This window comes from Anas acuta, chromosome 1 (genome assembly GCF_963932015.1).
Source record: "Anas acuta chromosome 1, bAnaAcu1.1, whole genome shotgun sequence".
NCBI classification, from domain to species: Eukaryota; Metazoa; Chordata; class Aves; order Anseriformes; family Anatidae; genus Anas; species Anas acuta.
The window spans coordinates 28,995,536-29,017,846 of NC_088979.1; the positions used below are offsets into that span (position 1 = coordinate 28,995,536).

The 22,311-nt window shown below is 46.3% G+C and overlaps 1 long non-coding RNA gene across 1 annotated transcript in view; it reads right to left on the bottom strand.

The window, feature by feature from the left end:
- Positions 1–702: 702 nt before the first annotated feature.
- The window catches only part of LOC137852655 (uncharacterized), a 29,898-nt gene continuing 8,289 nt past the window's right edge, over positions 703–22,311 (bottom strand). Inside the window, exons 2-3 of the long non-coding RNA XR_011093970.1 lie at positions 6,017–6,135; positions 703–3,836 (exon numbers count right to left, since the gene is read on the bottom strand). This is a non-coding gene — a long non-coding RNA (uncharacterized lncRNA). The remainder of the gene's footprint in view (positions 3,837–6,016; positions 6,136–22,311) is intronic.

Sequence of the window (22,311 nt, forward strand, 5' to 3'; positions counted from 1 at the left end):
CAAACCACCCTCGAGGACAGTGCATGGAAGGAATAAAATAACGTGGTTGCCTGAGATAGCCCAGACGTCCTTTGAGGCCCTGTGATTCACATGACATTTGTTCCTTATTTTCAGCTTCTCAAACGTCTGTAATTCTGCTGTTATTATTTTTAGCTTGCTTTGCTGAAGAAACAAGGCTGATGTGATGAGGCTGCCTGTCTGCTCGTTGTCCCTCCTCCCAAAACTTTCTGGCCTCTTTCAGCACAGTCTGGTGAGCAATCCTACACACACCATGGAGATGTTCCTGGGAACATGGGAAACGTGAAACCTGAAGCAGAAAGTGCTCTCACCTGCAGGAGGATGTCCCAAAAGACATGGGGTGGCTGGGGTATTGCCACACAATGGTAAGGGGACGTTTCTGTGGAAAACCAACTCTGCAAACCCCAGCTCTGCAGCTCAGCGAGCATCATCTGCATTCATAATCCTAGGTAGCTCTCCCAGTGAAGGATTTTGTCGGCATTTTGCCAGTTAGCTGCCTCCTGATGTGAGCTGCTTCAGACGTGGGTTTGATGTGGCTACCGGAGCTGTGTGTGTCCGTATGTATACCGCACTCCTACCCATGCATGAAAGGACAGCAAGGTCTTTGTGGACCAGCCCTGGAGCACTGAGTGATCAGTCCCAACCTCAGATTTCATGGTTTGATCCCTTGGCCACCTTCCCACACTGCCGAGGCAGCGCTGGAGCACGCAGGCAAACGCTGCAGCCTGGCCAGGAATAGAAACGCGTGCTTAGGTTCGTCTGCTGGGGCTGCCCAGCCTGTAACAGGAATGAGAAATTCTGCTTTGCAGGCATGAACCTGCTCCGTGCCACGGTCTCACAGCTCTGAACGCTTCCAAGGCTTCCTTACCTGTGAGCTGAATGATCAGGACACAGATACATTTCCTTTCCTGCAGGGCATTTCCTTCCCTCCCAGGTCTCTCCACACCGCATCACACACAGTATTTTGCAGCTACAAAAGGACGTAATCCCACCCAGGTGCTCCCAAGACACCCCTCCAGTGACTGGCAGCTGCTGAAGGAGCCCCTCTCCTCATTTTCAAGGTTTTCTCCACTTCTGTCAGGATCCTGCTCTGCAAATACCACGCACAGCATTTTGTTGCCTAAATTTCAATTGCAGCCACGCGATCTGTTCGTCCATGAGCAAAAGGCTTCCCCCGTGTCAGAATACGAATTGCAGCCATGAATTCACCCTTGGCTAAATCGCGTGTTTATTCCAGCTGTGAACTCTGCTCCTGCAGGGAGGGAATCATTACCGACATCAGTTCCCTGCGAGGGGAGGGCCTCAGGAGGGAGCAGCACAAACACCGCAGAAAAAGCAAGCCTGACGTGCTTGTTATGAATAAAATACCCAGCCCAGCTTTAATCACGGCTCAGAACAGCACAGGAGGCCTGGTTTATGAGGCATAGTACATGCACTATTTTCCTCCCCAAGAGGAGTTTTATTTTAGGTAATAAAAATGAGGAGAAAGCACTGGAAAGTCAGGGGAAAGTGGAAGGACCCTTTGCACAAGAGTCCCTTCATGTCTGTGTGGCGTGGAATTGAGAAGCTGTTTTGCAGTTTCCCTGTGTCCCAGCCTGCCCACTGACCTGCGTGCTTGGGTCCCTCCCGTGGTGGCACCCCAGGGACACGTCCCTCTGCCCCTAATCCTGCTCCAGCTGCTGCACTCAGACCCCGCACACACATCCATGGACCATAGACATGGTCCATCAACTGGGAGAATAATTAAAAATGGCTTTTAATGAAGAAATAGGACAGTTCGTCCTGATCAGGGCAGGGAATGGCCAGACAAACATAGTGACCAGCCCTGGTTTGTGTGCACACAGACCCTTTTATCCCCTTATCCATCTATTTTCCCATGCTTGTTCCTCCCCAGGTGACCTTGATCCTACTATCCCCACCTTTGATTCTTCCCACAAATACCCCAAAATAAGTGTCATGCGGTCCCCAGATGCCCTTCCCCTGCACCCCACAGTGTGCCCCATGGCCTGGGGTGACACAGAGAGCTTCTCCCATGGACTGCTGATGTTGGGCATCCTTCACCTAGCCCATGGGGATGAGGTTCACCCTGGGGGGCTGTTTTAGGGTTGGTGTCTCCCAGGGGTTCCTAGGGCTCTCCCAGCTGCTGTGGTGCCTCTGGGCTCCCTTTGTGGGTGGAGATGGCCCTTTGATGGCTTTGGTGGCCACCGCTGATGGCTCTAGTGATGGGCCTGGGGGGAGTGGGGCAGGGGATGATTGGCCAGAAATCACTTTGGGTTACTGGGGTCTAGCAAGGAGCATATGTCACTTATGACACTTCCCAGTGTCTCTTCCCCAAAACCACATCTGGGTGATGGTGAAGGTGTGGGACAGCTCCAAACAGCCCATTCACCCCTGCCATTCCTCAACAACTGAGAGGGAGACATTCCTTTCTGGTTTTGCTTCCACATTAGCATTGGTTTTACGGTAATCTCTTTGTTGCGTATAAAACAATAAAAGGCTTTGGAAATGACTTCAGTAACCAAGCTCTTGTTTCATTTTCAGATTTAATGTAGCAACTATGAATTGCTTTGAGTCCAAAAAAAAGAAAAAGATTTTTCCCAAACTGTGCAATAGCATGAAGCACAAACACTTTTATGTTTTCAGTGCATTATTTGGTGGGTTTCTGGTGAGTAGGATTTTCCTCAGATGCATGACTGGGTTGTGGTGAGATAATACAGAGCTGGAGCAGAGCCTCGGGTCGGCGGCAGCCAAATAACGACGTCTTTCAGAGCTCACTTGGCAGCGTTGGCTGGCCCCGAGTCCTTTCTTATCAACAGAGAGAGCTGGAGCAAGACTTTGAGAAGTGTCTGAAGGCAAAACCTGAATTAAAAGCCACCTCTACTGACCTCTGTGCCATGCCATTAGCTCACCTGGATTCCAGTATAATACCAGGGGCCTTACTGGGCTTCATACCTGATACCTGCACAATCCCACAGGTAGGTGAGGGTGGGAGCAGGGAGCAAGGGGGAAGGCAGGGAGTTTTTCCTTGGAGCACACTGCTCTGCTCTCTGGCCACGTGCTCCCAGCCGTGCACCTCTACCAGTGCTGCTGGAGCAGCATCCCCCATCCCTGTTTGATCACGAAGCCAATGGCACTGGGGAACTTCCTCCTACAGATCTGGAAGGAACCAAAAATGCTTTTGTCCCCTCCTCCCCACTCGCCTGTCCCCAGACCTGCTGGCTGGAAGGGCACCATCTCTGCCATCTCACCTCACTGGGTTAATATCTGCCCCTCATGTTGGCAAGAGCAATGATGGGACCTGCTCAAAACCCCCCTGAATTTCTTGTTCACCTCCAGTAGACCTCAGCCCAGGTGGGCAGGGATCCAGTGATCCATGGCCAGCTTTGCAGCTGAGGGAGATCACTTCAGTGGCCCAGCAGTGCCACTAAGCACCATGCATCCGTACAAGGGTTTGGATTTATTTAAGGTGCTATTAAATGGCCTGATGGGTATTGGTGGGCAGCCAGCACCTCTGGCAGTAAGAAAACTCTTAACCAGATGTCTAAATCTGCATGTTGGCAGCCCTGGAGACAGGTCCTCTTTCACCATGTCTGCCCTACTGCATGGCTGCTGTGGGGCAATGCCACCCTGCAGTGACCACAGGGATGGTGCCACAGCTCGCATGGTGGTCTCTAATCCCTGTAAATATTTCTTCAAAGAGCTCAGTTGTACTTGCATTCCTGCTGGTACTGCTCCTCGTCAGGCTCCTTGCAGGTGCTCCAGAGATCAGCAGCCCGCCTGTGTGCCAGCTCCCTGCCTCCCCTGCTCAATGGCGTGCCCTGTTGTAATGGAAGACAACAGGGATCTGTTTTTTTCTTTTTTCCATCTCAAATTAGCTGTGAAAATTCATATGAACATTTAGTTCTTTAAACATCCAGTACTAATATTCCCTTTGTTTACACTCGGATCTATTCCTGGCCTTATTTCAGAAATTAATCACCGCACACACAGCATCCTTCTCCTCCAGCTTCAGACACAGGGAAATCCTGTCCCATACCACCAAGGCTTCCTACCTCTGCACTTTGCCTTTTTTACACGGCAAGTCTGTGGCTGTATCACCGAAATGAGCTCTTCCAGTTTCCAGCGATGGGAGCTGAAGCAGGTGAGCAGGTTCAGGGCTCTGCCTCCCACCCCTGCCCTTTCGCAACGCGCACAAGCCCGAGTTACCAAAGCAACTCCGGGGGCTGACGGCTCCTGCTACTTGACACTGAGTGTTTGCTGCAGCCTCTCTTAACACCACAGCACACAGAAAACTCTCTCCTGCCTGGTGTAAAAAGAGAATCGCGTTGGATTAGCAGTGCTGTGAGAGATGGGGCTGCACTCTCAAGCGAAGGGGACCATGCCAAAGGCATCGCGCGGTGCCACCCCGAGCAGGGGGCCGGGGATTTGCCCCGCCTGGCTCTTTTCTCTTGCAACATTCCCTTGACAAATTGCTTCTCAAGCAAGTGATCTGTAAAATGGGGATAATCTCGCCTCCTGTTGATGGTAGAGAGCAAGAGGTGAATGCTTTTAATGTTTGCAGGAACACCAGTCACGCGGTGGTACCTCCCAGCTGGACACAGCGAGCCTGTGCATCTGAAAGACCCGGTAATGCTTTCCCCCACATTTTCATCCCTGGAAGTCCCTGGGAATACCCAGAACTTTGCTCTTGGTCTCAGTGCTCAGCAGGACCCTCCTCTCTGACTCAGTACAGCCGCCTGTGACTCAGCTCTGAAAGACAGTATTTTTCCACTGATAATTTTGATAAGTATAACCTTAAACTGGGCTACGTTACAGATGAGAACCCAAGAACACTTTTTAATCTCCTGTTATTTACTTGCAACAACATGAATCACGGTGCTGCGCAGTGTACATGATATTCCCTGATTGTATAATTACAGCGCTCTCCATATACCGTGTTTTCTTAATTCATTGTATTCAACATTCACCTTTTAGCGAGACGGGCTTTAATTTTCACATGCACATTACTCAATCTGAGGCTGAACATGGAAATTGAAAACACGACTCCTGGTACAGCAGCCAAATCACTCCGGCCAGCTGTCTGCTGGGTTTTCCCAGCAGGATCTGTGGGTGACCAGGTCAGGATGAAGCCTGCCACCCCCTCCCCATGCCAGGATGGCCATGGATGGTCAGGATGCTGGTGCTGAAGCTGCTTGTTGAGGCTCAGTGGTAGATCTGAGGCTGCTATTTACCAGGTTGCAGTGGATCTGCCAGGGGAAAACCCCTTGAAAAAAAAAGCAGCATCACCCCCAGAGCCTCCTCTGATGGCACAAGAGGGACCAGCTGTGTCTGGGCTGGCCAGGGAGGTGACCTGGAAAGTTTGCTGCAAATTTCAGGGAAATTACCTCTGCTCAGCATCATTGAATAAGCAGCATTCCCACATCCTGCGTGTGATTAACTTACCCCAAACTTTCTCAAAGCTCTAAACTTGTATTTCATTCGGTATCTGTTGGGCTTCCAGCCCTGCCTTAGCTCTCTCCCGACAGTTATCAACACAAAGATTTGTCCCTGATCTATTTCTCTCTGTGCCACCAACCCCTGCAGGGAGGATGCCAGTAATTTTCCAGGCTTGCCCCCACACATTCAGCCCACAACGACTGCTGCTGTGTCACTGAGGGGGCCACTGAAATAATAAAGGTAAGCAAACAACGCCCAGGCTGATCAACAAATGCTGTTACGGGTGCCATATGCTCGCAGAGCAGATCCTACAAAGCTTTGGGTTTTCTTTTGTTTTCTTCCCTTCTTCAATTTCTTATTTTCATACTTATGAACATGCAAATGCAACAGGGAAATTTGGGAAATCTGTTACTAAGGCAACTGATTAGGTGATGATGCAAGTTACCTTATTATTTGAAAGTCAGGGTGCCCTGAATTGCAATCAGCTTCCACCAAAGGGGAGAAGGAAAGTTTTGGTAACAGTTACTCACTTAAAGGCAGCATGGCCCTAAAGAAGACTTGCCTTGAGAATAAACCATGTGCCAGAAGCCAGTGAAATCCTGGAAAGTGCGTGGAGGGAAAATCTCATCACTTCATGCAGGCAGGAATGGGGAGAGGGCAACTCAGTGGATGTCCTGCAGTCTGTGGGAAAAAGGCACTCATGTAATGAGAGTAATTAACTAGACATCCACTTGCAATTATAATTAATTATAAATAAGAAAAATCAGAGCAGCAAAGGTGCGTGGTTTTGTACCTGAATGTGGTACCTAAATGCAAGGGCACAGATGCCACTGGAGCAAGGACTGTGGTTCCACAAAGTGGTTCACTTGGGCTAACTTTGTTTTCAAGAGCCACCTCAGTACCCAGCAGCTGGAACGGGTGCCCTGTCCACCATGGCTCAAGAGCCACCTGGAGGTACCAAGGGAAGCCTGATGTGCTCCCCTGCTGCCACAGGGCACTCGTGCAGGCTGGGGATAACATGCCTCCACGTCTTCTTGCCCAGCATGATGGCTGCCAGCAGTTAGAAAATGCTGTCCTTGGAGAAACCATCAGTTTTGTACTCCTCCACCCACCCACATGTCCTTCACCCAGACTGTTCAACAGCCACAGAAACCCCTGGAGCCATGACAAGCATGCAGCTTTGGCTTCTCTCCATGTACCTTTTTGGGTCCCCACAGTACCAGGATCAGACTTTGCCTGAAGTCCCCCAAAGTACATATACTGAAGTTGACATTGCTTGCACCGCTTCCAACCAAGGAGTGGACTGTAAATAGCAAGGTGGAAGACTGAAATGCCTCTCTAGCCAAGGTAAGAATGAAAATTGCATTCATTTCCTTCCTCAAGGCTTCTCAGCCTTGGTGGGTGACAGCCCGGGGGATGGGGATCCAGTCAGCCCCCAGTAAGGATATCTCCTGCCTCTTTCTCCATGCCCACCCTCATCACTTTAAGTCCCTTTGCAGGCTGCAACCCCAGTGTTTGAGCCCAGTTACCTGCTGCCCATGTGTCACGCAGACCTTCCTCACCAGAGGAGTCACCTCAGGCGTGCTGGTGGCTCTGGGACCCTGTTCCACCCAATGCTGCCTGCAGCAAGGCCACCTCTGCCAGCTGCGAGTTTCCACTGCGAATTTCCACAAGCCTCCACACAGATCTGGCTCCTTCCTACATGCTGGGAGAAATGTCCTGGACTTGTTATTTTTGGCCTCTGTTTTTAATGTTTTTCTTCATAGGTCCACATGCTGATGTCTGCTCACAGACAACTTCTGGTTATTGTTCCTTGGGCCCCATAAACAGTGCTGGAAGAGTCAATAAAAGGCAGCAGATATGGATCTGGAGTGTGAGGTGTTGTCAGGAGCTGCCAGCCCTGGCTGTTGGGGCTTTGGTGTCCATATGGAGCTGTGCAAAACCAGACTTGCTTGCAGCTGTGTGCACGGCATCAGGCTGGAAAACACGGACACTGTGTGCTCCACCAAAAATGTTGGTAATGTCCAAAAATACTGTGGAGAAATACCTGAGGGACCTGGCTGGATGTGGACCTGCTGATAGTGCCCTCACTGCCCTGCTACCTGGTGGCTCTCCAGACCCTCTCCAATGTTCAGAGGATCCCACAGCAACCCAAAAATCCTTCTTCTCATCTCCCCAGAGCCATGCTGTAGGCAGGCCATCAGAACCAGGGATTTATGGTGCTGTGGCCAAGCTGGGCTGCACTGCCATGCTCAGGGCAGGTGAAAACGTGTTGCAGGATGGATGGTCCTGCGAGTGATGCCACGATCCAGGATGAGCTGCTCTTTCTGGGGATCACAGCTGGCCTGTGAAGCAAAGAGACACTGTTCCTCCTTCTCTTTGGGGAGGATGATCCACAAAACTCCCCCAAAAGGCACAGAGGTCTGAACACATCTTGAGGTCTTTAGGTCAGCACATCCTGGCTTAAAATTTAATTTGCTTCTGAGCCTTTTTGTTTCGGGGGAAGGCAGAGCCTCTGGTGCAAACCCCTGTGCCCAGGTTCATTAGGGGATGCAGTGCCCTGGGTGCTGTGATGCTCGTGTCCCCAGCCCCGGGGCAGGGCTGGCACCGACCCTCTGCCATGATCTGCTCTGGGATGTGCACGTGGGCAGCCATGTGCACTCTGCAGTGATTTCCCAGTGGGCCGAGGGAGAAAAATGAAAAGTAAAATGAAATTGCAAAGCTGCATCTGCTCTGTGGGAAATGCTCAGGTAATATGAATAGCGAAGGAGGGAAGGGAACCCCCCACCACTTTCTAAATAGAGCCAGCAAGCGACTCCAATGCTAGTAAAGCTAAAATGATCATCACCCTCCTCTGGAGGAATTCATGCACTTACATTAGGCTCAGTTTTTTATTTCCTTTTCTTTTTGTGGGGGTTAAATGCAGTGTCTTGTAACACGCTGTTACAACAGGACATAGGGACCAGAGTTTAATGCTTCTAGAGCCCCCTTTCCTTTTCCTGCTCCTCTCGCATCACATCCCTGGATGTTACACAGCCTCATGCTCCCTTTTTTTGTAGACATCACCCAGAGACTCCGTGGCATGTTTTGGCAGAGCTGAGCAGGAACCACAGTACTGGGTGGGTGTGCATCGAGTCGTAAGCAGGTTGCTGGGGTTTGCTCTGGAGGTATTTCTGAAACAGCTTTCCCCTAGGGCCATCCTTGGGAGATAACATGGATGTCCTGACACGTGACAGGAGGGCAGCTGAGTCATGTCTTCCTTCTGTGCTCCCCCAAGTGGGAAGCAGCCTAGGCACAAGAAGCAGTTCAGTGCAAATCTCCCCAAAACAGAGAGCTGTAAGGGTCTTCTCGCCTCTCCTGGCCCAGCTCAGCACCTCTGCCCTCGTGTAACCCCTCTCAGCAAGCTGCTGCCTCTACTTTTAGCTGCAGTGAAGAGTTCACTGCTAAAACCACTCTTTTTTTTTTATTATTTTTTCCTAGAAGCAAACATGACTGGACCCTTGTGCATGCTTTCTGGGAAATGTTGGCTTTGGTTCAGCTCAAACAGGCTCTGCGGTTGCCTCGACAGGGCATCCCAAGGAGAGGGAGCTCTCCGTAGGGTCCAATTTGGCTTTCCCCCTTTACATCCTTATTTTCCTGATTGTAATATACTTTGGCAGCCAAAAGGAAATGAAGGATGTTTTTAGGTTGAAAACTTTTAACTTTTTTTTTTTTTTTTGTAACATTTATTTACTTATTGCAATAATTACACGTTAATTATGATGGCCTGTCTGCTTCCAACTTTCCGTGCTCCTGTAACAGCTTCCTTGTACAGATGGGGTCATGTCAAAGCTCACCCTGAAGGGTACTTCAAAATGTGTCATTTTAGGATTTTTGTGTACATTTTCAAGTTGCTCAGGTGAACTGCGGGCAAACAACAGAAATTCACTGTCATTTCAACATCAACCAAGGAGAAAAGTGCTGAGCCCTTTACAAGCCCTTCCACCCATCTTGGTCTCTTCTGTCATTTTATTTTTTCTTCTGTTTTTTAATCCAAGAGTTGGTATTTGCACTGGACTGTTGTTTCAAAGCATTGTACGAGCATTTTATCTGAGAGGAAGCTAAATAAATACAATTACTCAGACATAGTCCGTGAAGTTTGACCAAGAGTGTGATGCTGTTTCTGCTTCTGGCAGTGCAAAACATCATCATCAGCTCCAAGATGCAGACCCATGGTAGCGCTGCATTAATTTGTTTCCTTGGATCGGGAGGCAAAAGCGAGAATTGCCCAGGGACTCTCAGAAGCAAAGCTTCACCTACACTGTGGTAATCTGGACTTCCAATTAGGATGGGAGTGATTTGCCTTGCAAAACCTGAACTCTGATTTTGCACAGCAAGCACAGCATTACTGATGTGACGAAGCACTGGGGCTGGGAAGCGCATCCCCCCACCAGGGTCAGAGCCACCCACAGACTCAGTGTGGGTGCAGACCATCCCCTTCTCCAGCCCACTGGGAGATACCAAGGAGGATGGTTGCAGAAAGTAAGTGGGAAAACACCCAAGCACAGTCAGGAGGTGATTTTGACATTTGGAGGTACATCGGTGTAAGGAAGGAGCAAACCCCAGCCAGGACCCATCCCAGCCAAGTGATGTCCCGATACCTGCACACCGTGGCAGCACGCTCATCCATCACAGGCAGTGGTGCCAAATCCCATTTTCCAGGCCATCTATCTCACCAGTCACTGTAAAACATTACAAAACTCAGCTCCACTTGATATTCAGCCCGCATCACACCTCTGCAAGGCTTCAGCCAAAGGTCTGGGCAGATTTTGCAAAATCAGACCCATTAAAGGGTGCCTCGTGGTTTCACTGTTGGGGCTGACTGTGTGGTGCTACCCAGCTCTGCATCGCCACCCCTTCTTCACATACACCCTGCAAGGACTACAAATGAAGAGGAAGAGAAATCTCCTAAGGGTGAGCCACCTCCGTGTAGATCACAGAATTTCTAGGCTGGAAGAGACCTCCAAGATCACCGAGTCCAAACTCTGACCTAACACTAACCAGTCCTCCATTAAACCATATCACTCAGCTCTCCATCTAAACGTCTTTTAAAGACCTCCAGGGATGGTGACTCCACCACTTCCCTGGGCAGCCCATTGATGGGAGTTTTTCTATAGACTTTAATGTAAACAGCTAAGTCAGTGCTGAAAAACCTACAGTGCTGAGACCCTACTGCAGCACACCTGGAAGCCTTCGGTGCACCAGACTTCCACCCAAACCCAATAGCATCTCTTAGGACTGCTGCACAGCCCTTGAGGTCTCTCTCTTTTTTCTTTCTTTTTTTTTTTTTTTTACATCAACCTTCCCTAGAATATCAACTCACATTCATTCCTGGTTCCTCAAGTGACCCACAGTCCTCAGCACAGCTCCACCCAAAAAGACCACGCAGAGCTCTACAGAGCCCTGTATCTTTTCTCCACATTTTCTTATTTGGATATTTTGTGAGAGGTGGAGGACTGATTTAAGAGGGGATAGTCCAAGAGATAAGAAAATGAAGACAGCCATAGCAGGCCAAAGGTCCATCCAAGCAGGACTTCCAATGATCTCTGTTGACACATAGGAAAAAATGTCAAACAAGAGTGGGATGAGAGCACCCCTGGCCCTCATGCAGCTTCCAAAAGGCAGAAGCAGCTTGGCTGGAGGCCACAGCTAGCCTATTGCATTTAATAGGCAAATAAGAACAACAACAACAAAAATAAGAATAATCACAAGTCATCATTCCCTTGTGTGCCAATTGCACTCCTGAATTTTTCTAACGTGCCACCATGTAGGTGTAAACACTAAAGCTGAAAAAAATGATGAAAGTAAACCCTTTGGAAAAAAAAATATATATATATATATATAAATAAATATTGTGCTGTTAATGTAATTCTCCCCTGGGGGAGCAGCTGGGGGAGGGGACAAGCCACACCTGGTGAATGTGAGCGGCTTTGCCAATGAGCTGGTAGACGGCGCTCAGCTCTGCTGAGGGTCACAGCCCATCCTGCATGGAATTTAGATGTGGCTCCTGCTCACAGATCTTTCCTGTGTGCTCTCTGATGAAGTTTAATATCCGTACAGCTCATGCTCACAAACACATGGAAGCCCTTGCCAGTCACCATAGGCTAACGCTGCATTTAAATATTTGGGGAGAGCAAATATCACATTATGTGTTTTGGATAAGAAAAATCGCTCCTTGCCTTGAGTTGGTGAGACAGATGACTAGCTGGGATGAATCACAAATGTTACAGTCCAATACATAATTCCAGATCGTACGGTGCTGTGGCACATGGCTATGTTCACTGATTTGATGGCTTATTTAACTAATCAGCACAGCAGGAGCGGTTCGTTTCGACTATTCCAATAAATGAGGGCTCTGTAATTTGCACATGCAGCTGTAATAGTTGTAATGTTTCATTCCTGCTGCGCTGCTTAGTTACATAAACCATCTAGTCAGAATCAATACTTATTTACTGTACCTAATCAACACAGCCTGAATTACAAACATCCCAGATTTGCATGTAGGCTGAGCCTCCGGGCTGTCCCTCAGGTACCAGCATCCGAGGGCTTCTTAATCTGTTCAAAAGGGCAGCCGAAAATCTTGTAAAAATCAGCTGAATAACAAACAGCCCTCGTGAAGGCTTTGTTAGCTCTTTTCATGTGAAACACGCCGATTTGACATTCAGAACCAGAGGCTGCTGGAAACCACAGAGGAAAGCTGGAGAAGCAGCCTCTCCTCCGTGGCACAGACCTTGACTAGCAATTTCCAGGCAGCTTTCCATCACCAAAGGGGGGCCCGGAGCTCATAACGAAGCCCGGTGGCATCCAGCAGCCCCTGGGGTGGACGTGGGCTGGTGCCACATCGGGGCTGGGATATCGCAGCGGGTGAGCAGCGCTCCCAGGGGAGGCCTGGTTTAGAAACAATCGATAATGCTCATTTCCTACCTGGTGCCTCATATACGGTATTCCTAAGGTTCAGAGGGTTTGCTGTGGGTAATTCTGCTCCTCTTCATGAGCCTGAGTTCTTGCAGAGCGACAGCATGGTTGTCCCTTTTTGTACCTTTCTGGCAGGATCTGCCTGCCTTGCCATCAAAATGCACTCCTTTAAAGATCAGAATATCACCATACCCTGTGTCTATTTGAAAAGGAACAGGACAGTTTCACTTCCCATGATAATTTCGCCCTCGCATAAAATGTAACGGAGGGGAGAGGGGAGAAACCGGAGAGGAAAAGGACTTCGTCCTCAGAAAGACAGGGCTTTGAACTCCCAGCTTCAAAACTTCTCAAACATCTTTGACAAGTCGTTTCTGGTTTTATTTCAATTCTAGACTTTTTTTTTTTTTTTTTTTTTTTTTTTTTCCTGGAGGAACGTGCAGCCAGTTTGTCACAAACATGTTTAATCAGAGCAGATGGAAGGCGAAAGCTGCTGGTTGCTGTGAGCTCTTGTTCCTTCACATGGTACATCTAGGATCATCTTCCAGAGCTGGCTCCAGGCTTCGTGGCCGTCTACACAAAATTGAATTTTGCTGTCCAAAGGAGGCAGATGAAGTGAGCTTGCCTGGGGAGGCAGGTGTGATATCCTTGCTGCCATGGCTTGGGAGAAGATTTGTCTCTGTTGGAGACCTCCTGGTGCCCCAGCATAGCCCCTGCCTCCTTTGGGAGCAGCAGTCTGAGGAGCTCTGCTTTTTAGGATGCCCAAAGATCAGTGCCTCAGTATTTAAGCACAGACACCCAGTCCCATTTTCAATGCCCAAAGTGCCAGAGACATTTGCTTGGGATGGCAGATGAGGCAGCAACTAGAGGTAGGTCTGGTTCATTGGGGCATCTCAAACATATTGAGCCCCAGCTTGTAAAACAAGAATAAAAAGGCCTTTCCAGGCAGGGAAATTATTAGATGTTGTCTCCCTGTATTTGTAAAGCACTATGAGATATATGGAAGGGGCACTTGGACACAAAAAGATTGTATGAAATTAATTAGTGTTATTATTTTCCCCGGAGCAAAGCACCCACTCTCTGCTCCTGTGCTGCACTGCATTGTGGAGCAAAACACCCCAGCACCAAATACCTTGGGAACCACAGCCCTGTGGGCATCAGCTGGCTTTATGAAGCTGTTTTGTTGTTGTTGTTGTTGTTGTTTTTCCAGCAGAGCTAGAGGAATTACGACTGCCATACCAGGCTGCACCTCCAGGCTTAGCAGGGTAACACAACAGAGACCCCAAACGTCTTTACCTGGCAAGTCCAGCATGAAGGCAGTGAATGGGGCTGTCCCAATAGACCTGAAATATGCACTCGCAAGGCAAGTGCAAGACCTCAGTGAGCAAATCTGAGTATTGTTTAGGAACAATTTTAAGATCAGTATGCAGAATAAGATGTCCTGGGATTCATTTTTTTTGCTGTTATTTTTTGTTTTTAATAAATGTGCAGCGTTGGATGTATCCTCCAAAACCCAACAGAGCCCCCTCCAAAGCCGGCAGCATTGTTACCAATAATTACACTGTGCCACTTAGCCTCAGTATGCTTTTCAAATGATCCCAAAACCCGAAATGTCTCCTTGCTGGTCTTCATGTGATGTTAAAAAAAAAAAAAAGAATAATTGCAGCAATTCTCAGATCTTGGCTTGCTCTAGTACCCACGGTGTTTAAACCCTGCGATCAAAAGAAACAGATTTGACATGAGCTTGGACAGAGACTGCATCAGCAGCTGCTCTTTTATCTGTCCAGGATGGCCTCTGCCTGGGTTTGAGGAAAAACTCCTGGCAGGTTAAGAAAAATTGAACCCCACTATCACTCTAGGCTTTGAGAGTGTGCAGGCAGTTTTGCTGCTGTGAAAATCCATTCCCCAGTATAAGAAAAAGGGTAGGAATAGGTGTTTTCATAGAATATGAGCACGGAGGCAAAGTGCTGGTCCTGAGCTGCAGTGTGCCCTTTCATTCCTCCTTTTTCTCCTTATTTACTGAAGATTTTGTACATTTGCCTGTTTTGCCGAGCTGTGAATCCCCCCAGGCCAGAACAACTTGTTTAAAATGCTTCACGGTCGCTGCTACATTTGCACTTTGAGTTGGGCCCAATGCACTTGTACTTTGTAGTTGTTTCTTTGTTGTTGGGTCTCTGCTCATGAAATCTGTATGTTGAGGAGCTCCTCACTGTGCTCAGGTTGTGTATGGAAGCTGAGGGAATAATGCAACTGCATACCTCTACAGTCAAAATGTGTTTTCGATCCTTATCTATTCTGCATCCTTGAACATTTCAAGGGATGGAGTTAAGGTGGATGTGCTGGTATCACCCCCAGCTGCGTCGATGGTCTCGGACTTTACTGGGTGCAGCCAAGACAGCGATCTCAGAATATTTCCAACAAGGTATGACAGAACAATATAAAAAATAGCAGCAAAAGCCAGACGAGGTCTGACTGTTTCACCATTGCTTCTGATGCATGCCTGCAGCCAAAGATTTACCATAGGGGAATGGGGCTGGATAAAGCTGTGGTTCAAACTAAGAGAAATTCATTGAAGAGTTAAAAAAAAAAAAAAAAAAAAAAAAAAACAATTTTTTGATGAAATGCAGTAAAGGTCTGCTAGACATAGTGAAGGAAAGGTTTACATTTTTCTAAAATTCACAGATCTTCTTGATGAGAAAAAGAAAAAAAAGTGAAACAAGGCTTTACCAGCACTGGCAAAGCAATCATCAGAGCCCTGTTTTTAAAGTGCTATTTATTATGCCTAATAATGTAAAGAAAGAGAGATTACTAGAAAGATGAGTCATGAAGAGATGTCAGGTAATCTAACATCCCTTTAGATGAAGGGAACCCCAAGTTGCGCAGCATCAAACTGGCCTCCCATCAGCCTGCACGCCCCTTCCAGAAAGGTTTACCCCATATCTGTTTTTCAAGGTATTAGAGGATTTTCTTACAGGAAAACATCTCTGTTCATCATTTCTAGGGTGTTCACATGAGAGTTTGTTGCTGCCCTGTTAGATAAAGGCAAGGTGACAGGGATAGTGCAAACACTGGTACCTTGTAGGAGCTGCTCACAGGTTCCTGTGATGCAATGACCCAGCTGTCCTGAAGCTGTGGGACCTGTGCAGCATGGCACAGCCCTGAAGACAGCCCATATACGTAGGCACATCCTTATTTGCATCACCAGCTCCTCCTCATGCAAGGTCTTTCCATCGGGATCAACCCTAGTGCCATCTCTGGTGGGCATCCCATCAAGGTGTGAACCCCGCAGCAAAGAGCTGGTGGGGCCAAGCTGCTGTGGCTTTGGTTGTAGTCCCAAGGCACACCCAGCCCCACCGGCTGTCCCACAGCAGCAGCAGAGCCCCCACCACCCCACACCCCTAAGACATGCTCTGGCTGTACCCAGCTTCAGTAGGGACCAGCCCCAGCCTGCTTTCCCTAGATTTGAGGTCAGGAGATGGTTAAGCATGGCAAATCCAAACTCCCTTACCACAAAATATATGGCTTTAGATGTATCTGTATCCCCATGTATATTTTGTTTGCTGGGCAAGCACTTACAACCACCACTTTGGACACAGACCATGGAAAAAGCAAGAAGTGCTGAAAAATAAACCTAGGGAAAATCAAAGCATTTAACAATGTTTTCATCATGGGTTTGTTTGTTGTTTTGGCTTTATACTTTTTTTTTTCTTTTTCTTTTTTCTTTTTTTTTTTTTTTCCCCACAATAAAGGCTATTATGTTACCCTGGCATGTGGATCCCAGTTTTTAAATAGCTGTTTTCCCTCCAACAGAGGAGAAATGCTATCAGTCATTTAGTTTTTTGAAAGACACTCCCTTCACTTTTCTCTCTCATTTCTGCCAATAACAGCATATATACCTATATTTATTTCTATCTCTATCCATGACAGATGAGAAAGCAATTCTGGCATGAATATACTTGTTCACATGCTGATTCCCATTTGCCTGAATAAAATTTCCTCTCCAGACATCTGTCTACTGATCCATCCAACTACTCACCCATCCACACAAGTAGAAAACCCCATAACAATATTTGAAAAGAAAAGAAAAAAAAAAGCCAAACAAAATGGGGCACAGTTGCAACTGTAATAAACTCTAAGTAATAGAGAACACTATTTTTAGATTTTTTGACAACATATCACTCTCTGATTTATGCTGTACTGCCAGTGTGTTTATGATAGGAGAACTATATGAAGAAAACTGTTGTTGGCTGAGTAGTTTACGGAATGCAGTTTGTCTTGGTGCTGCTCTTTACCTTCTGAAATATTAAGAAATAGTCAAAACGAATAACTTGGAGAGGACTTCTGCTGAAATCTTTCATCTGGTGTACTTTTCCAAGCAGGTGTATTAAATGACAGGAAGAGAGTTCAGCAACAGCTTTCTAACATAAGTCATGCAGCTAAGAAACCTAAGTGCTTTAAGATGAAGTTATTGTCCATGAATAAACGAGTAGTCTTTTCAGTGCTCTTACAGCCTGGTGACTGCAGCTGGAAGAAGCTGAACTTTCCCCAGGAAGACTCTTCCACTTTTAGGCTTGTATGTCACAGAATGGTTTGGGTTGGAAGGGACTTTAAAGACCATCCTGTCCCTCTCCCCTGCCATACACAGGGACACCTCCCACCAGCCCAGGTTGCCCAAAGCCCCATCCAGCCTGGCCTTGAGCACCTCCAGGGATGGGGCATCCACAGCTTCTCTGGGCAGCCTGTGCCAGGGCCTCACCACCCTCTGAGTGAAGAATCTCTTCCTTATATCTAATCTCAATCTATCCTCTTTTAGTTTAAAATTGCTACCCCTTGTCCTACCACCCCACTCCCTGACAAAGAGTCCCTCCCCAGCTTTCTTGAAGGCCCCCTTTAGGCACTGGAAGGCCACTGTAAGGTCTCCCCAGAGCCTTCTCTTCTTTTGGCTGAAAAAACACAACTCTCTCAGCCCATCTTTTTTGGAGAAGTGTTTCTCTTCTCCATTCGGCTGGTGGCCTTATCTTCCCTTTGGTGCCACTGGACCACCTTGAAGCATACAGTTTGGAAAGGAGATGGCTCTGTCCAGCAGTCTAGGCTCTTCCATTGTTATTGAAATTTGTTGGGTTCTCAAATATTTTTACTGATTTTTTATTTTATTCAAGCTTGTAACAGTGAAGAAGATGAAAATGTGTCCTGAGTGACAGAAAAGAGTATCCTGAAGATAAGATCTATCACTTGGGATGTATTTTCCTCAGGATTTGTGTCATTAGGATAAATATTGTGTGAGCAAATACTGGAGGGAAGATCTCTGCATTAATGCTCAGGTGGATTATCTGGTTAAATCTTCCAGCTGCAGCTTCAGTGATCTAAGTCTGGCAAATGAATATATCCAAGGAGGGATGTTTAAATAAGACTCTGTCCACTGACTACTTCATGTGGTGTTGACACCACAGTTCAGTAGATCTTGCTGTGAAGATATTAAAGATACATCTCTTCTTGCTGCTTGACCCACATTTACTTTTGCTCGTCTGGTTGCAATAAAACAAGGGATACTCCAAGAACACTTGGTATCTAATAATTGCTTATCACAGTAAATAAATAAATAAATAAACAGTCTGTTCTTGCAGCATTTTTCACCATCTTCCCTACCTTCCTGTGTGCATCATTTCTTAAGCTGACTTCCTCCAAAATTATGACTAAAATGTAATGACATTAAATACCCCCATCAGGACTTTGCACCTTTTGCCACCTCCCTGCAGTTCCAGCATCTCTCCAGCTCCTTCATGCAGTGCTGGAAGCCTCTTTCCGTTGGGTTGTCGCTGCTTCTTCCTTGGATCCAGCAGAAACTGAGAGGAGGTGTGCAATAAACAGCAGGTGAGGGAGCTTGTTGCTGGGAATTTGCTCTTTCATCAGTTTCTCTGAAACCTCTGCTGGAAGGCTCTTGGCCCTTCCACGCACAGAAACATTTTCAGGTGTAAGCCCCAATAGGTAGGATCTTCTACCTTTTTTAATCAGACCTGGTGGGGACCAAAATCAACATGGGGACAAGCCACGATACAACCCTGGGCTTGTGCTGCTCCCTTGTCCTAATGGTGACCTGGGATAATTTCCATGATTTATTCCTGATAAAACAAAGCCATTGAGTTATTGACATCTCCATTACAAGGAAGCGTTATATTTCTTGGGATGCTCTGGCTTGGGCCTTCTCACTAGTTTAGGGAGGACAGCTCATATATCGAAGCTCTGACACCACATGAATATACACAGGAAGAAAAGAAGAAAAACCCATATGTGAATAGACTTCAGCCTCTTTGGTTATAATATTAAGATCGTGGCACATTTCAAGACATGTGACTTATGTTGCCACTGTGGATGAAATCGTCTTACAGGGGACTGCAATTTATTCTCTAAATTAGGAGAAAAAGGAAGATAGGACATAGAAAAGGAATACGGGCAGCTAAGACAAAGAAAGTTAGTTCCCTGGCAATTCCCAACATTTCCAGGGTAACCTAGGGCATACACATCACAAAACCTGGCAGTCAGGAAACAACAGACATTTTGCATTTCATTCCATGCCTTTCAGCTTGCAAGAGCAATGATGAACTGTGGCCAAAGTAGTTTGGGAATTTATGGTCATTCGGGGTTATCGGGCATTGGCCTTAGGTCAGCAGGTCTCTAGGAGGTCATTCATCTCTATGAAATGTTCCGTGTCTCTTTTATTGCTGTTTAAATGATGAGCAACTGTGAATTACAAGAGTGGCATCGCTATATATCAAGCAGCATAAGGTTGGTAAATCTGAAATAAATTAATGGAGGCAAGTGGAGCACTAATTACAAGTTTGTTCCCCTTCACCTGTACTTTGCTGTTTCTGTTGCAAAGCTGGAGGCTGGGCTGACTTGAAAGCAATCATGAAAGAAAGTTTGCAATGCTTTTTATAGTAAGGGAAGAGGTGCTGGAAAATACAATACACAATTATTTTCTGCAGTGCAATTTATTAAACATGGTCTGTAGCCTCTTATATCTGAGATATGCTTCATATTGGCAGCATGAAGGGGGGGTGAGGCATAAAAATAGGAGAAAAACAATGAAAGGGAGTGTATTTTTACATAGTTCTCATTTTCAGCAAGAGAGAAAATAAAACATGAAATGAATTAGTTTTTAATAGATTATACACTGTAAATGGCAAGACAAATTGTTCCGAGTATTCTTAACTTTATTTTAAAATAATGGCCAAAGTATCATTTACAACAAGATACAAAGGTGAAAAATAAAACAAAACAAAACAGGAAAAAGAAGGAAGGGAAGGGAAGGGAAAGGAAGGGAAGGGAAGGGAAGGGAAGGGAAGGGAAGGGAAGGGAAGGGAAGGGAAGGGAAGGGAAGGGAAGGGAAGGGAAGGGAAGGGAAGGGAAGGGAAGGGAAGGGAAGGGAAGGGAAGGGAAGGGAAGGGAAGGGAAGGGAAGGGAAGGGAAGGGAAGGGAAGGGAAGGGAAGGGAAGGGAAGGGAAGGGAAGGGAAGGGAAGGGAAGGGAAGGGAAGGGAAGGGAAGGGAAGGGAAGGGAAGGGAAGGGAAGGGAAGGGAAGGGAAGGGAAGGGAAGGGGAAACAAAAAGAAAAACAAAACAAAACAAAAAAGAAACAGAAACAGAAACAAAAAGAAAAAGTCAAAGAAACAGAAACAGAAACAGAAAAAAGAAAAAAGAAAAGGAAAGAAAGAGAAACAGAAAATATGAAAAAGAAACAGAAAGAAAAAGAAAAAGAAAAAGAAGAAGAAGAAGAAGAAGAAGAAGAAGAAGAAGAAGAAGAAGAAAAAGAAAAAAAAAGAAAAAGAAAAAGAAAAAGAAAAAGAAAAAGAAAAAGAAAAAGAAAAAGAAAAAGAAAAAGAAAAAGAAAAAGAAAAAGAAAAAGAAAAAGAAAAAGAAAAAGAAAAAGAAAAAGAAAAAGAAAAAGAAAAAGAGAGAAAGAACAAGAAGAAGTAGTTCTGCTGTGAGCCACCAATGTTGTTTATCAAAATGAAAAGTCCAATACACCTCTCAGGAAAAAGCCAATGCAGCACTGGATCTGCAACGTACCTATAACCCTAAACTGAGAAATCACAATGAAATTTCCCTACTTATATATAGAAACTTGCCCGAGTTAACCCTCCGCAGTGCGCGTTTCCCCATGGTGTGTGCACACTGAGCCGTAGGCACGGAGCAGTTTTGGTGACTAAGTTACCACTGACCTCTGCTGGGAGGAATCACGTACATTCAGCTTTGTGTCACGGGTCCTGTGTTGCTGACATGTGATGGAGATGCCTCTGGCAATGGTAAACGTGTATATATATACATGTACATATAAATAATTTATGCGTGCCTATGTGCAGGAGCATGCATCTTCCATCCTTGTTGACACTGGAATTTCCCACATGACCAAGCTGTACAAAAGAGTAAATCCATCCCAGGACTTCTAAAAAGGAATTTTCTTTGCAATGAGGACTTAAACCACCTAAAGAGAAAGATCCCTACCAGTTTCCTATAGAATATAACATCACATGCATGTAAATGTACGATATTCAGATATCTTTGGGTTCCTAAGAGCTGAAGGGTTCTAAAGACTTGGCTTGTGACTGACGTGACTGAGAAGTAAGGATGCTTGTGATGACTGGTGCATCTTCCAAGTAGCTTTTAATGAACAGGTTGCACATGCTCCGAGCATGAGCAGTACAGTGTCAGATAAGTAAGGGTTTAAACTAGCAATGCACAAAATACATGAGAAAGAGAGAGAGGAAAGAAAGCAGTGCAAACAAAAGAATTCAAAGAAAAAAGTCACACAGAGGATTTACCATCTTTCCTGTTTGAGTGAGGCCAGCACCAAATCTTCGTGTAAGTAAAGAAAGAAGACCTTTCTCTCCATGACACCCAGTGTAGGCATGTCCCATTGGTGGCTCAGAGAAGAAGACAAGCTGAAAGCAGTCCATTGGAGAAAGTATTTGAGGGGAAGAGTCAGAACTTATAAACTGAATTAATTTGTTCACTTATAATGAGTGGCATGAAATAATTACTGTAGAGTGGAAAACAGATCAGACGAACCTGCAGTGGAGTAGTAAGGGAAATTCAAGATGCCATGTGAAATTCTGGTCAGTAATAGCCCGGATCAAAAGTGGTACTGGGCAGACAATTAACGGCACACAGAACAGGCCTACACCTGGAATTTGCTTTGTCCGTGAAGTGAAGTCAGTTTATAGTGGAGCAACAAATCATTGAGATTGAACAAAGAATGCAGACAAACAGGATTTATTCCCTTATTGAAATATTCTAGTGGCATTCCAGCTATCCATCTCTTGCAGGAATTTATTGCCATGAGAACAGAAGATGAATCAGGTTTTAAGACTGAAGATAGCAATGAAAAGACCGATCTTGATTATATTAAAGAAGAAATGACAAGATTTAATGAGACAAGATTTAGTGTGGCTGAAGGAGAGAAAAGAGTCCAGACTACAAGGCAGAGGAAAGAAAATGGGGTTGTCCACAGTGATAGATGATGCAGAAAAGGCCAAAGGGAAAAGATCTGGGTTTCATCTTAAAGAGGTTGCATTGGGGTAGCGGATGGCATGCAAAAGCCAATGTCAAAGTAATGAAATGCAAAGCTGAGAAGGAGAAGATGAGCTGGGTTTGTGGCTCAGCCAGACAAACAGCATCTCTGCTGCAGGTGCACTTGCAGCCCAGAATATTGGACACTGAGCTGTTGACTGCAGGGCTTTATATAAGACCATCCTGCCAATTCCTTACCCACTGTGGTCTGTCTGTCCAATCCATGTCTCTCTCCTTTAGAGACAGGGATGTTGTGTGGGACAGTACCAAATGCTTTGCCCAAGTCCAGGTGGATGACATGAGTTGCTCACACCCATGTAAGGATGCTGTATCTAGGTATC